The 16739-nt window shown below is 37.4% G+C and overlaps 1 long non-coding RNA gene across 1 annotated transcript in view; it reads left to right on the plus strand.

The window, feature by feature from the left end:
• The first annotated feature begins 6691 nt into the window (after positions 1-6691).
• The window catches only part of LOC118689278 (uncharacterized), a 157345-nt gene continuing 147297 nt past the window's right edge, over positions 6692-16739 (plus strand). Inside the window, exons 1-2 of the long non-coding RNA XR_004980593.2 lie at positions 6692-6712; positions 15985-16132. This is a non-coding gene — a long non-coding RNA (uncharacterized LOC118689278). The remainder of the gene's footprint in view (positions 6713-15984; positions 16133-16739) is intronic.

A 16739-nucleotide genomic window follows, 5' to 3' on the forward strand; every position in this document is an offset into this window, starting at 1 on the left:
TGTTCTGGAGACAGAGTCAAGCAGGCATAGAGAAGGTCAGAATGAACTTTGCAGCTAGGAGAACAAAAGACAGCCAGAGTATCAGACCAACTTTAGAAGGGCAGGAATTTCAAATTAGTTCATTGAGTTACTCTGTTCAAGTTTGCTAATGTAATGGACTTTATTCACAAAAAAAATTAAATTTCAGTTTAACATTGGGAAGGAGTTAAAACTGTTGTAATTTTTTAGTGGGTGAGATTCCATCAATGCCCTACACTACCCCAGCCAGCTCAAGACAGAATTTTGTGAAGGAAGCAGCTCTGAGGTAAAGGTAAAATGAAGTGACCAGGGGGTCATTATATAATCAAAGCGTATGGTGTCAGGCCACTTGATGTCATAGTTACAATTTTAGTGATATTTATGCTTGTCTGAGAATGTCATTATGGAAAGTGCGTGCTATTCTGGAACAGCCTAAAGAGAGTGCTGAATTGGTGCTCCTCCTCTTAGATGCTTTTTTTATACATTGCATTATTTGTTTGACCATGGGAACTTCTTGTGTGGTCCCTCACCATTGTTTCCACTGTAATAATGTGGATGCAACCTGCCTCCTAACAGTGAACCTCTACAAGAGGTCATCTCAAAAAAAATGGTGTCATCTGGAGAACCTTAGGCAGATTACCTCCACAGTCAACAACATCACTGCAATCCTGAGCTGCACATGCTGCAAACTGCAGCGCCTGACAGCAGGGTGAGCTGTTCCTGTTGACTGAAAAGATTCTGCTTTTTATTTAGAGTGAGGAGTGGTTGAAAGGGACTTAGAGAAACACTTATTTTACTGTCTTCCATAAGCTTCATGTTAAAAGCAGTACAAAACTGCAACCTTTTTACCTTGGTATCCACTACTAGAGAGGGACAAGCCTTGAAGCCAAGGGCTTTTGTGCAAGGCATGAATAATATTAATCCTATTACCATGGTTGAAATAGAAGTGGGCATATTCTTCTGTTGTTGGCTTTGTGAGAATACCTTATTTTCCACTACCAGCTTGAACAGTATGTACTGCCAGCTAAGAGTGACCCTTTTTTTGTGCACATGTTCCATGCTGTATCTGTGAAGTGTACGGGCATTTTTGCATGACATTGCAAACTGTATTTTTGCAATTCCTTAATGCAGCTGAAAGGAGGATATTTACAAAGAAGATGTAATGTAGGCACCTGCAAAAAGATTTTTCTTAGGTTCTCTGCCTGAAGTGGAAGGTCTACAAACCTGCCAATGCATTAATTCACTATATAAGGTGTCTGCCATTTTTAGGTCATCTGGTTATACCTCTGGTCCTCAGAGTCTGGTAACAAAAATCAAAATATGTCAAGTCAAAATATGCACAAAAGTATTTTTTTAAAAATATTTTTGTTCTTTTCTCTTCCTTTTTGTCTAATTTAATTGGATTCTCATATACCATTCTGTGAAGTAAAGAAAGTAGGAAAACAACAACAAAAAAAAAGTGGCTCTTTTTTTTTAAATTTCTCTCCTTTTGATGACAAGTCAAATATGGGGTCATTTGTTTTGTCTGAACTACAAGGCAGTGTTAGCCTTGAGCTTGTTTCCTCTAGAGAAGAGAGATTATGTAACAGCACTAAATGGTGTTAGTCTGGACAAATAAATAAACCTGGCTCACTCCTTGAAGGTAGGTAGGGACGAATGTATAACAATAGCAGGCAAGGGAGGCTTTTCTATGAGTGGCTGAAATTTACTTGTGGAGCCGCACACTGCTGGTGTCACTTTAGCTGCCTTCTCCTTTCCTCATGAAGAAAATCCACAGAAAGGCTGGATGTTTGCAGCCATTTGGCCAAAAGCTGGGATTGTCAATATGCTCTACTATAATCAGCTCTGCAGTGCTGTGACATGAGTCCTTGTGGCCCTTGCAAGTTGAACAGGTTTTCTGAGGAGACTTGTCTTTAACCACCTGAGTCTAATGAGATTTTTGACCACCTTTATCCCCTCTTTATGTGTCTTCCCAGCCCTTCCCAGCCCATTGTTCTGTGGTTCCATGTGTAGCTGCCTTGATATGGCTGACGTACAAACCTCTGGGGAACTTATTCTCAGTCTGTACGAAGTCAAGGCCATGTAAGACAGAAACAAAACCTACTGTTGTTAACCACTTTAAATAATAAAATCCTGTGGCGTTCCATGGCCATTTACAGTCTCCATACATAAAGAGTTTTCTACCTTCTAATCCTATTACTAAAGAAACATGTAATTTTACTTTAACAGACCATTCAGGGAGAAGAAATATTTTTCTTTTCAATTCACATTTCCATTCTGCAGTAACCTCAAACACAAAAATTTACTTTTGTTTCTTTGTATTCCTATGATTTTCTGCAGTGCCTGGAATATTCTGGTTTGTAGGATGGATTCTCACTCCTTCTGACATGCCATTCTTGACACTTAAGGGGTAAAAAGTGCATTATGTGTGTAAGTTTTCTTCTAAGTCTTTCTGTATGATTTAGGTTGCTTCTCTTACTGATTCATGTGAGCAATTTTCTTAGGATCTGTGCAGAGAGCCAGCATGAACACATCACCCCCTACAAGACTGATTGCAGCTGGAACATGCAACAGCAACAAGTATGTTGTTGAGGCCAAACAAATTACCTCCAAAATCTACATATTGAATTTCCAAAAATTACATATTTAGGTGATTGAACATTTATTGACCATGTGGAATGTCTTTTTAAAGTACCAGCTATATTTTAAAACAAAGCACAATCTTAATCTGAAACAAACCTAAAGAAAAGTTCTGTTCATAACAGCCATGTCAGAATTTTCTGATCCCTCTGTGCATAAATCACTTTCATTCTGGGATGTAAATAAATGTAGTCTGAAGGAAAAGCACTTCCTATTGATGGCTAAGAGTATATGCCATTGCTTGGGAAAGAATATTATTGCCTTTTTTTTCCCCAAATGGTATTGCACTTTACCTCACATCCCCTTGTACTTGGTTTATTTATCTTTAGAGCAGTTCTCCCTGTCCTGAGGGATTTGAGTAGCCTAACTTGCCTTTCTTTTAATTTCTTTTAATGTCCCTGTTTCATGTCTGCGTAAAGAGAAATAAAGCTCTCAAAAACTTTTGCTATATTAACAGCATTTAAAATACTTAAGTAGTATTTCAAACCCAAGTGTTATCAGCAAGGACTATGAGATGAGAGAGATGAGGAGTGGATCTCTGTCCATGTGCCCTGTTCATGTGGGGAGAAGGTTACTTGCAAGCATTTTTCTCAAATGCTAAATAGAAGGCAAAAATTATTTTGAAGAGATGAACTGCATGGTAATAATGTAGAGTTTTATGGGATAATTGGTGAAGAAATACATGTATGAGGCTGAAATAATTTGTGTCACAATGTGACAGAACACAGCTTCAAGTCCTTTTAGCAACATACTGTTACTATGGGCAGGACAGTGACCTTTACTCGTAATACACACAACTGGTTTGAATCAGGGTTGTTTGGGTTGATGAGCAAGAAGAAAGAAGAGCCACAGTTGTCTCAGATTTTGGGACTGGATAAGGCTCAAATTCTATTCATAGTTATTTTTACAGTAATCCCTGAAATCAGTGGTGCAAGATCAGCTAGTAAGCTTGTGCTCAATTACAAATACTTCAATATTAAAATTTCTAGAAGATAGCAAGCATTCTACAATACATGTTTTACAATTCTTTTTTCATCTGGCCCCTCTCAGGCTATTAACATTCACTTAAATTTGAAATTGTTGAGTAAACACAATTTTCAGAATGTTCATCTAGTCTTTATTTTTTGATAATACTGTTCTATTATCCTTCTTTTCAGCTAGACACACCAGGCAGATCTTTGTGATGAATTTCTAGCTCATATAATACCAAAATCAAGAACACGTGAGCAGCAAAATACACTCCTCTGACTAAGCCTATGATAATATTAAAATTAATTGCTCATAAGCAGTCTTTTCATAAGTATCCTCAGTGATGCTAAATTGTGAAGCTAAAATTCTGATTAAGGTTATCAAAATAATTCAGAAGGAGGGCTTTTTTGTAATGGCTGCAACTTAAACCTGCAGGGAACTAAATATTCACCTATCAGATATTTTAAGATAAGTATGTGTATAAGTAAGTATGTGTGTAAAGGACACAGACTCCTAAAATAAATTTAGAACATTTCTTTTGATTTATTTCTTATAATAACCAGAAACTGATCTTAAAATGAAGAAATATTTCAGGAAATAGTTCTCCTCCCTTAACTTCTGTTTTCTAGGTAAAACATTGTTATTTGTGGTGTTTATATAATTATATTCCAGTGTAATTCAAGTATGTAATGACATTTCTTAAATGAAAGCATTTAAATAACTCAGGAAATTGTTCTACTGTTCTGTTTCCTGACTTAAAACCCATTTTGTCATGTTAGTTTTATTGTTCAATCTGTCTGAGCTCATCTAGGTATATTCTACCCTATACAGAGTGAAATGAAGTATTTACTAGCTGATCATCTCATATATGCTAATATACAAATATGCATGTTATATTAAAACCATTCATCTATATCTATATATCTTCATACAGTTACTATTTTCACCCTTTACTCAATTTTAGTTAATATAAAAACCAGAAATCTCACATAACATCAGAATGTGACTAGACTGTAATAAGAGTAATCTTAAATGATGGCATATCAGATAATAAATCTATTGGTTATCAAATAACAATTTTTTTAAAAAGAAATCACTTTAATTTTTCATGTAGTACCAATCAAATGTAAGAAATATAGAGTTTTTCTTTGTATTTGGCAAAACAGCAAAACCGTTTTCTCACATGTACAGCCCAGAAGGATGCTTTGTTTTGTTCAATTAAGTAAAATAGTTCAGTACAGGGGTGGTATTTTTCAGCAAAGGAGGGGAAAATTTGCCAGGCTTGCAGGAGAACTAAGTCTTCTTTTACCCTAAAGATCCTTCTATGAGACAAGTGATAGGTTAACCTGTCTCATTTTTATCCAGAGCTTTTTTAATTTAGTGGATAAGATTAAAGAGCAAGCTGAATACCACAGGTGTAGCTTGGGTTTTTAATCTGCTTGACTCAAGTTAATCTAGTTCCTGAATGGGGCTACTAATAATGTAGTTCCCAAAGTAAAATAGGAAACCTAAGTATTGCAATGCTTTTATTCAGCTTTGAATAAATCAGAGGAGCATAAAATATACTGAGACAGATTAAATTTGATTCCTGCAGGAATAAAAGTTTTAGAAGTTGTAGTAGAGATGGAGAGAAACTCAATAGTGGAGATCAAACTCTGCCCAGGGCAGACAGACTCTGCTGGGGTGTGATGGTGCCCAGAATAACCCCCTGGGCACTTGGCCTGAATAAACAGCTTAGGCACAGCCATGTTCCTGGTTTTATGCTAAGAGTAGGCACCAGTGAGATTATGGTACTTATTTCTGTGTTATCCTGCACTGGAAAATATGTCTCCCATGCTCCAGGACAAAAATGGAAAAATACCCTGAAATAATTGCTGGTATATAAGTACTGTCTAATTCAGCACTGCAGCATAAATTCTTGGGTGTCTTTTTTTAAATGCACTTTAAATTTTATATATTCTATGCCAAATTCTTTAGCCCTTAGGTGAGCAGAACTCCTGCTGTCCATGCTGAGAGGTGTGCTCAGTTAAGAAGCACAAAAGCTTCATCCTGTGTTACACTGATAGCTTTGATATTTCTGCAGGTTTTCAGAATATTTTTTTGTGAGCTGAGGACTCACATCCCCCTGTGTGTGTCACCCAGCTCCTGGCACTGGCACTGTAAAGGCAGCAGAGTGAGCCCTGCCCTCCAGGAGGGCCTGCAAGGGGCACAGGCCCCAGCTGCACCCACCTATGGACTGGGATCAGCTCCTAGCAATGCCCTGGTGGGGACTGGAGCCAGAGCAGGAAAGGGATGGGAGAGAAAAAAAATCTTGTGTTGGTACCAGCAATTGCAGGATGTAGTTCAGAGGAGCAATGGTTTTTGTAAAAGCCTGTTCTGGCCAGAAAGGAACACTAGAATGTTTAGTTCCTGCCCAGCCCCAGTTTGGCCTGGGAAGCAGCAGGGATGCAAGCATTGCCTGTGAAGAGCTCTGGGCACCCCTGAATTGGTGGGGAGGGGAGCCAGTGCAGGCACTGCACAGGGACTGTGGTGCAAGGGAGCATGCATCAGCCCTGGCCACAGAGGCTCCCCCTGAAGAACTTGTACCTATCCCCGGAGCTAAGGGTGTGAAGTGCTGATTCTGTGAGGGCTTCTGAGTTTTTCCTACATCTTAAACTTCAGAAAGAAATATGAACTTAATCTGTTTTTCTTCACTGGAACATGCTGTATTTCCTAGATGTTGGCTCTAAATTTGGCAAAATAAATCCACTGGATATGACTGTAACTGTGATGGCTCAACTAATTTTATATAACATCATTATCCTATTCAGGGAGACTGAGCAACTTGAATTTTTAGTATTTAGCTCAGCAGTCAATATATACTTGCATGTTTTAGTTAATACTCATTCACATGTATCTAAATATACAGTCCTTTATTTTTAGTCTTCAAGTTAAGAAACTAACATGTTCTTTTAACCATGTTATTTACAGAACTTCTTGAGAAAATTTCATGATCTGAGCAACTGCTGCAGCTTGTTGTAGCAGTGAAAGGCTAAGGCACTAACAGAAACTCGAGTGCTTCTCTAATTTATAGAAGAAGATAACAGTAAGTATTTGAAAATCAATGTAAATACACATCTTTAAATAAAAATACATGTGCAAGTATCTCATGGGGTCCTAGCTTCCCTGGGTACTTGCTTTGTGGTGAGCAGTAGTTACTCCCAGTTAAAAGGATTGTGTATGTGTTAATCACTTAATGTGCTGTGGTTAAATCATCCTGCTTATTTATGTTTAGATAATTTTCATCAAATAAAGAAAACATTCTGGTCTTCTGCCTAATAGTGTACAAGTGCAAGATGTGGAGTAGTTTTTAGTTTTCCCTAACTTAATCCTCTTTTCAATATTTAAGAAATAGAAATTCTACCACTATGATGTACTCAGCAGGTATTTGTTACAACAATCTTTGGAACTTGTTTCATAGAGATGTATTCTCACAGAATGCAAGGAAGGAAGAAGTTAAGGTAAGAGATTTCAGATTATATTTCAAATAGAAGAAAATTCATACCCCCACCAGTGGAATGATGTTACCTTTTCAAGGCTAACCCACCCCTCCTTAACTGGTACAGAAGGTGAGAAGGTGTTTGTAGAAGTGGTTTGTTTTCTTTTTTTTTTTTTGTGATCTCTGTTCCTGTGAGGAATTCAAGCATAAAAAGTGTAAATAATATTGAAAACTCTTACATTTTTAAATTCAGATACCATATATCTAAGAAATACCATATATGATGGGTCTGCAGGGCTTCTCTCAGAGCAGTTGTGGCCAAGAGGGCTCAGATGGCTCCCCGTGTGCTCAGTTATGATGTTTTATGTTTGTGTTAATGGGTTCTTAACTTAAGTCTTAGCAAAAAAGCCATAGAAATCCCACTTAAGTATCTCAGTAGGTGCTTCTTAGTGAAGAAAATCTATTCAAGAAACAATAGATACTGCTAGAGTTACTCATGCTTGAAATATATTGCAGCCTGATTGTTAGAAAGCCCTAAGGGTAAAAACAGTGACTCCATCCTAGCAGCTGTGGGGAGGGAATGAAGGATGTTTTGTGTACCTCCTCATTGGAAGGTAAGTTTTGCAGGGTTCAAAACCCTCTGGTTAGTGGGGGGGTCAAGGAGAACCTCATCAGTTTCTGCTAAGTGTCCTCTGCCTGTCTTGCACAGGGAGGGTGGTGAGACAATACCTGACTGTCTGACAGTAGCAGATGTGATACAAGCTTCAGTGTGCAAGGAAGCAGAGTTCAAATTCCTTTTGTGTCTATAAATACAGAGCTGCTGTGAAAGTCTGTGAATCGAGCTGGGGCCTAATGCATGAGGACCCTTGAGGGAAGAGATGTGATGGCAAAACACCCATCTGGGAACAATTGTTTTCACTCATCTGTTTTAAGAATGGTTTCAAATCTTTAGTAAATGTAATCCATCTGCAAAAGCCACACTGTTTGGAACAAACAGGTGAGACATGTAGCCTTTGGTAACTTTGCTCTGCTAATGACATGTTACACCTGGCTGCAGTTGCTTGACTACTTTACACAACTTTTTAATTTACTCAACACCTCTCAGCTCACCCAGCTGTGCAGGAGCTGTCATTAAAAATTTTCAAGCTGTATTCAAAGGTCATCAGTGCTTTAGAGGATCACTCTTCCAAGATAAGGAATCTCCACAAAGGTTGTTGTCCTAACCAAATGGGCTTATGGACAGTTAGATACTGCCTACAGTATATTTTCCTTTTTATTCTCAATATCTTGGATGGAAAATGTGAAATGAAATTAGTGCAGTAAGGACTTCTCAAATGAGACCAGATGGAGTGGTTGGAGCTGAATCAGGGACTGATGGTCAGCCTAAACTGGATTCACCTGAATCTGATTTCTCATCTCTTTATATCCCATCCCACCACCCATTTTCTCTTTTATCCTCCGTCCATTCAGTATTTTACTAAACTCTTTGGTGTTTTCTTGCCAGCTTTAAAAGCTGATTTAGGCAGGCATGTGCTAAAGTCTTTTGTAAAAAGATTTTTAATATTGAATGTTTCCTTTGGTCAGAGAACTACAAAAGCTTCAACAAGCTGTGGTAAGGCTTTATTTTTGCTTTCTGTTGATCCACCTGGAACTGTTTTGCAAACTGTTTTGCATGTGTTCTGTGGCTGTCTCTAGCAAAGTAAAAAATTCTGGCTGTATTCTTTTTCTGGATTTTGTATCTTATGTTATATAGCAGAGTTAAATACTTATTAACAACATCCAACAACAAGAAAAATATTAAATATACAGGAAATTTTTGTTACTACTCTGTGCTAGGCAGAAAAGCTTTATTTGAATTTGTGCATCTACATCTCTCATGGAAGATGATTCTGGTCATTTTGGATAGTGAACTATCTATACATATGGGCATGTTCTAATTATCAGTCTGGAACCTCTAAGATGACTAAATGTCAGCTATTTTCCCTGGAGAGCATGAACAAATAAAAGTTTAGTTCTCTGGGGCACAAGTTTTGGTCATTAGTGTCCATGCACCAAATTCCCCTATTCCTAATTTGGTGTTACCTATTGTGCTAGTAAAATAAAATAAAATAAAACTGCTGTAATATTCTTCTTTTTCTATCTGTTATCTAGAGATGAGCATTACTTTTAATGCAGTTCCCCAAATGACCTTATTCAGGTGTATAAATAAAGCAGAAATTTTCAATTCCAATAGACAAATGTACATTACAGAGGTAGAATTTTAATTTTTAGGAAGCCTTGCACTTTTTTGTGTGTGTGGCTTTTGTTTTTGTTGCTTATTTTTTAATTCAAAGACATATGTTGACTGAAGAGGTGGCTTTCTGTGGGGAAAATAAAAGACATTTATACGTATCTATCTATATCTATCAGTATCAAGGAAAGAATTTAAGGAAAGGCCTTGGTAACTAATGTTTCTCTAATGACAAACTACCAGTGCTTTTGTTGGAAGGGAAAAGCCTCAAGATTTTGAATTACAGAAATAGCCATGCATGTAGGTGTTCCATTATCTGACAAACAGAAAATGTAATGTTAGCATTATAACTGCTTTTTCTGTATAATTTTTCAACCTCTGAATTGAGTTGGCCTATAGCTTGTACTTGGGGTTTGAGACCCTTGAAGGCTGGGCAATATCTTACATTTGAATGTTTGATTTGTTTGTAGTGATTGGATTTTACTTTATTTGGGGAAGCTCCAGACCTTAAATTAAAAGCTAAAAAATCAGTAGCTCTGTATATGTTTGTCATACACATTTGACTTAAAAGGTTTCTTTTATTCTAGAGTGGGACTATTAGACAACCAGTATTTGAAATATTGATTCTTTAGCTATTTCTGTAACCTACACAACTGATTTCTCTGCTGTTTTCAAATTCTTGCGATATGGGGATGGTTAATAGTTAAATTATAAAAAAGAAACCACCCAAACCTGTAATCACTGTCACTTTCTAAAAGAACAAGATTATTTACTTTCCATTTCTTGCCTTCATTTTGTGAGACTGTATTCTGCACAGATGAATCCAATTTTCAGAATAGTGGTCTTCCTGCAAGAAAATCTAATACAAGAGAGCAACATCAAACTGACAGGAAGATTGAATGGGTAATATATGCCCTCTTCTTTTTAATGTGGGGTATCTTTATGATACTGTGGCCTGTGCTCTACAACTTTGACCCACATCTTTCTTTTTAGTTAACCTCCATCAACTATTTAATATAGCTTCACATGTTTGTCATGTGAATCTGTAATTAATGCCATTCTATTCCCCATGTTAATATGTTCACTGAAAATGATATAGAAGGAAGGGCACTTAGATCTACAGAGAATTAATTAGCATGTAATTTTCAGCATATCATCTAGTGTTAATTAGCAGTTAAACTATCTTCTAGTGCACGACCTGCTGATTTAAATACAGCATTCTGTTACAGTGGCCCTGGGGGATAATGTCTTGAAAGGGTATTCTCTTGAAAATGGAACTCCCTGTTTGTCTCTCTGTTTCTTTGTGCCTTTACATCAGATCTTTGTCAGCCCTTTCACTCAAACAAAAGCCCCTTTACTTAAATGATCAGCAAGCAGCAATTTTGATATTAATCAGAAAAGATAATGATAGATTTAATCATGCCAAATCAATGTGCTGCCTTATGGAGGTGTAATAACTCTGTTGTTAAAGGAGGGTCATATCCTCCCTGATGGATCTCTAACTGCAGTAACTTCAGCTTTGCCATCTTTCTTTAAACACATACAATTCTACCATGAGAAACTGTAATACTGGCTAGTGGAGGCATTCAGGAACTACCTCTCTTTACATAGTTGTAGTGTATCAGCTTATATTTCTCATGAAAAAAACAAGTGCTATATTATGTTTTAACTACCTAGCTTAATCTGCTTATGTTTTGCTATTCGTCTTTTCTTAAGTTGTGAGTGATCCTTTAAATTTTTTATTTCATCAGTGTAAAAATATCTAAAGCTCTATTTTATTGAGCACTTCCATCACCCTGAATACCTCTATTATACTGCTTTTGAGGTCTTATTTTTCTATGCAATCCAATTCCCTTGACCTCAGAAGAGTATTTATTCCTGGTATCCGTGCTTTATATTATAAAGGCTTTACCCTGGTGTGTCATCAAAGCTGTTGCTGTGAAGTGGTGAGTTTTAGTACTGTGAAATTGAACTCTTTCATGGTGATAGAAAACAACTGACCCTAGTTCTTCAACCAGTTGATGATGGATTAGGAGATGAAACCAAGTGAGAAGTTTCTTGTGCTCCTTCTTTGCTGCTGGTGGTTTTTTGGATGTGTGTGGTTTTTTGCTTTTGTTGTTTTGTTTTGGTTGGATTCTTTTTTCTTAATATTTTCAAGGTCAAGTGTTACAGAGCAGGATACTATTAAACTGAAAAAAAAAGCTCTTGAACAGAAGGGATGACTTATCCAGAAAATGTCCAACTTTTGAGTTTCTAGAATGAGAAATCTCTTAATGATCAAAAAAGCAATCCCCTCAGTTGTCACCAGAATTGTGCAGATTCTCAATAGGAGCTATCAGATGGGCAATACATGACGGACACCCAGAATATGTTTTAGGAGACAGATGTCTCAGATGGTTGCAATGAAACTTCTGCCTAAATCCAAGATGGATTGTAAATCTGTTCATTGCCATTATGGAGTGCTTTTGAGGGCAGTTAGAAAAGACTGTAGTTTTTGATTAAGTGGTAAGTAACTTAGTGAACTCTTTAGATGAAAAATTTATTCTTCTTTGCAAATTATTGCATTGTCCAAGAGCTGATCTCAACTTCATCAATGTATTCATTGTTCAGTTCTAAAATACTCTGTCACTATGGATTCATCAAGAATTTAGTGCAGATAGCTAAACATTGCTTTTATTTGCTCTCCATGGGAAAGATTAAAACTGTATTTGATAGAATTAATTTCTGAATAAGCTGTATTAAACCTGTACACCTACTTTTGTGTTATAAAATGACAGCCTGCTCAACCAGACCACTCTAAGCTATCAGTGGTAAGTGTAAGTACTGATATTTCCCTAACCTGTGACATGTTCAAACACTTTTCTCTCCAGCCATCCTGAAGCAGCACTGGCTAGTGCTAGTGCTCTGCTGGCTACTGAAACCAAGCTCAGTGTGTGGAAAGCATTTCCAAAGCATTCTGTGGCTCAGTCCTTAAACTGTTTCAGGTGATGTGTTTCTGGCCTGGCTGCTGGACTCCCTTTAGCTGAGAAGGGTTGGGCCAGGAAGAGGCATCAGTGCTGAACTGTGCTGTGGGGCTGGAGGAGCTGTGTATGGTGAATTGCTGGGACAGTAGTGTTGTGGTTCTTTGGTCATTTGTTTTTCCTCTGGCAGAATTTGGGATATCGTTGTTTTCAGGCATGGCAAAGGAACAGAATTGTTTCCTATTCACTGTGTTTATTAAACTTGGAACATTTCAGATTCTGCATTTGTAATTTTTTTTTCCTGATTACTGGGAAGGAAATCTTGGTCCTGCAAATTAAATTAAATACACAACCTTTAAAACATTTATGTGTTTATTTAAAATGTTTTAAAATACTTTAAAATTACTGTGTGCTCAAGACAGGAGGGGCAATATCTGAGACTGAGAGAGACTATTCATACTCTGTTAAGTCTCTTTTTGAAAATCAGAGCTAGGGAGTACCTACTGAAAAAATAAATGATCAAGCCCATCTATATTTTGTATATATGAAGTAACACCAGTGTTAGAATGTTCCAGTTTGTTCATATGACCTGCGCTACTTCCTCAGCACAGAATTAGCTCTCATTTCCAGACTCTAGTGGATTTGTTGAAATCTATTCTGATTTTGACACCCATCCAAAAAAGTTTGGGCTGAAGCTTAGGAAGGTTGCTCCTTCATTGTATTTCCCAGTTTTTTCCTCTGCAAAAAATTTCCTGTAACTACTTCTCTCATACAAAATAGCCAGTTTCTCTTTCCCTGGTGTTGAGAGCCTATTACAAACCCTCTGATTGCAAAATCTTGAGTTCCCACTGTCAGCACTGTTTCAATTCCCAGTTTCTAGGTCACATTAAAATACTATGGAAGTAGCTTTTATTCATCTTTCCCTGTTTAAATGTCTCATTTATGGGCTCCTGGCATGGCATTCACACTGAAAAGTGTTACTGCTTGTATGAGTAAGTGGCACAAACAGACTTTGCAGAAGCCTGTAAGCTGTAATTTGCTGGATGATGAAAAGGGGACATAAGGTAAGGTTGGTCCAATACAATCTCTTTATCACCAAAGGCTGAAGTGTTGAGAGGGGGAAAAGGAGATCGTTCCAAAGAAATCTTCTTTGTTGACTGCCTAATGATCCATAAATGTTTTGTTTGCTTAAATTGATGATTGTGTTTTTTAACACTTTCATGTTCCTTGTGTCAGCAGAGGCCATGATGGATCTCTTGGCCTAAATAGGAATGAATTAGGTTATTTGATTAGACTGCTGTAGTAATTCTATTTCTTGTGCACATTTCCAATTAGTTCCTAAGTAGATGCCTATAACCAAACTAGAGCTTTCAGAAAGAATTGAAATTTCAGCATTGCCTGCAGGCTTATGAAGAATCAGAAGTATCCAGCAAATTGTCATGTAACAGTCCTGTGAAGATGCAGCTCAGTAGCTTGAACCATCTTCTAGTCTAATAATGTTCCAATATAAGATTAATTATTTATTTCTGCAAATTTTTGATTATTGCTATATTTATGTTACTATAAAAGTAATTCATGATACTGTGTAAAGATGAGGCAAATTCTGGAGAACATGATGAAAATTAAAAGATGTTCTGGAGAATATATCAAAATTATTTTTTTTAAATTGGTGTGTAATAAAACCTGTAATTATTTGCCTAACTGGAACATAAAACCTAAGGTTTTAATAAGTATGTTTACATATTTTTTGCTGCAGTAGAAAAAAACACTGCCTATGGCAGAAGGTGCTATTTGAAATGTTTAGGCACTGTGGAAGGATGCAAGAATGGAGCTGTGACTCTTGAAACTCACTTCAAGAGCCAACAACAGTAGCCTGGGGCAAGCTGTGCCCAAGAGGCTGTGGGTTAGGACTGGGACAAGCCCTGCCAGGGACCTGTGATTGGGATGGTCCTTGTGAGTCAAACACTGCTGTGAAAGCCAGGCAAGCCCTGCCATAATGAGCTTGCTTCTAGTGCCAGGGCTGGTACTGTCGTTCTGTAGTGTCTGAACATGGTTTCCCAAAATGGTTGATGTGTACCCACCCTCTTCTGTACCAGAGAACATTAGCTCAGCAGCTGATTGACAAATGTAAAACTCCTAATCTTGATTTGAAGTCTGCACCTTTTAGATTTGTTTGTGATATTTCTGGTTTAAATTGGGATTGGTGTGAGAAGCTGCATCTACAATGAAGAAAACACTTCTATTTCTGGTCTGTTTCACACAGACAGCCTGAAAGGCTTCCGCTCGGATGGAAACAGGTCACATTTCATCCCAAAGCAATTGAAATGACAGCTACAAATTCTGTAAAAAGTTTATAACAAGTCTTCTGACAGATACTGAAATAAGGAGTACTGGAGACCAGCAATAGAATGTTCATAATGGCCCTCATCGTACCAATCCTGGTCAGGTACAAATTCTACCAAGCTTACTGATCCCAGAAAATACTTTAATGAATAAGTAGTCCAATTGCAATTCAAAATAAGGTATCAAAATAAGGGAGGAAAGAAAGCAATGTCTTTCTTGGCCTCTCAAAATTTTCACCTGTTCCTGTGTCATTAATATATTCCAGGAATGATATATATTCCACTATATGACACACTTCTGTTTTTTCCTTGACTGCTCTTAACACCTGCAAATTATTCCTTGAATCTCAATTTACTGTGAGCAGATTTTGGATATATGGAGCATCTGGGACTGGTACTGGAACTGTAGAAGAGAAATTATGTTAGAGCAAGTAAGATGATTGCCCACATTGCAGGCAATGTATGTTCTCAGTATTAAGGAACCAGTGAAAAAATGGTGTGCTTTGCTCTCTGGAAAATCCCTGGCTGAGAACAAAAGCTGCCAACATGCTTATGATGCTCTCCAAAAACCAAAACACCAGCCTAAAAGTGTTTAAAGTGATCTCCATGTAGTTAAGAAGATTTCTGAATTCAAATCCTTTAAAGAAGAGTGATGTATTCAGCTGTTTTAGTGCGAGCAGAAACATTAGTTGCAATTTAGGTTCTGAGGAAGAAAATTATCTACTTTCTCTTCTCTCTTAAGGTGCCTTGGATTCTTAATCACTTGGTCCTGGGACCAGTGCAGTGTTCAATTAGTGCTCTCAGTGCCTGTTAATAATCTGTTTTTCTTCGAGTAGTAACACTGTCACTCCACTTTGGTACATGTGTACTTGGAGTAAATGCACACTGAAGGCAATCAAAACTACATGTGAGCTTGTAGGGACAAAATTTGGCATTCACAGTTTAAACACCACAAGGACCAAATGTAGTAAAGTGGGAAAAGCTCTTTTTCCACAAGACCTTAGATGAGGTTAGTGGAACTTAAATAATACCATGGAAAATTCATTCTCTTCAGTAAGTCCCAGTCTGTCAGGAGGCTGACAATCTGATAGGTTTAATCTCTGGGGGTCTAAAATGAGACTGGCCAGCTGTGGTTCATGGATCACCAATAGTGCATGGTGGTCCATGTGTTATAAAGGGATTAGGGAAGAATCCATTTATCTTCAGGCAACTATGCTTTTCTAGTTGTTTTAAGGACTTACAGAACCTTCAGAAATAATTATTTTTCCTCTTGCTGATGGAAATAAAGATATCAAGCAGTTGCCTGTCCTGTGCTGCAATGTCTTTCTTTTCTCCTACTTTTTGCAGGAAATTTGACATTTTACTCTTCTGAAATGGAAAGAAGGGAAGTGAGGCTGCAAAGGCCAACCTTGAATCTCAAAATGACCAGGGAAGTTTGAAGTTGCTTCTAAGAGAGGAAGATATGGGACTCGCAATTCTCAGCAGTCAGGAAAAAGTAAATATTACAATTTCATAGACATAGCCAAGCACAGTGGAATTCATTTTATCTTTTCTCCTTAGAACTGTCCTACTTTGATGCTGCAGAAGGATGGTCACACAAGGGAACATATTGTCTTGTGGGTGAGAGTTTGAGAGTGCTGCTGGCCAGGAAAGGAGATGTTGCTCTAAGAAGTGGCCTGAATATGTAGTCAAAGATCTTCTTTTAAATACCATAATATCCCCAGGGCATTAACACTGACTAGCGAAGAAGTCACTAAATTATTACAGTTTCCAGTTGTGTTGTTTAAGCATGTAACCTGATTCTCCTTACTCAACATTGACATTTGATTCCAGAACTTTGGTCTTAACTTGGCTGATTGGGATTCAGATATTTCTTCCATGACTTCTAACAATGCTTTCTTTGGTCTTGAGAGGTCTTAAATAAAAAATAATTAATTTAATACAGATTTTTTTCCTAAGCTCTTGCAGCTCTAATAAGAGAGTATTGCAAAACCTCTATGTTAAAATTTAAATTGCAGAGAAGAAAAGGTGGGCAGGAGGCAGTAAGAAAAAAAGCACAATGGAGGATAAAAAAAAGGAGATAATGGTCTATAAGCTCTTTG

This window comes from Molothrus ater, chromosome 9 (assembly GCF_012460135.2).
Source record: "Molothrus ater isolate BHLD 08-10-18 breed brown headed cowbird chromosome 9, BPBGC_Mater_1.1, whole genome shotgun sequence".
NCBI classification, from domain to species: domain Eukaryota; kingdom Metazoa; phylum Chordata; class Aves; order Passeriformes; family Icteridae; genus Molothrus; species Molothrus ater.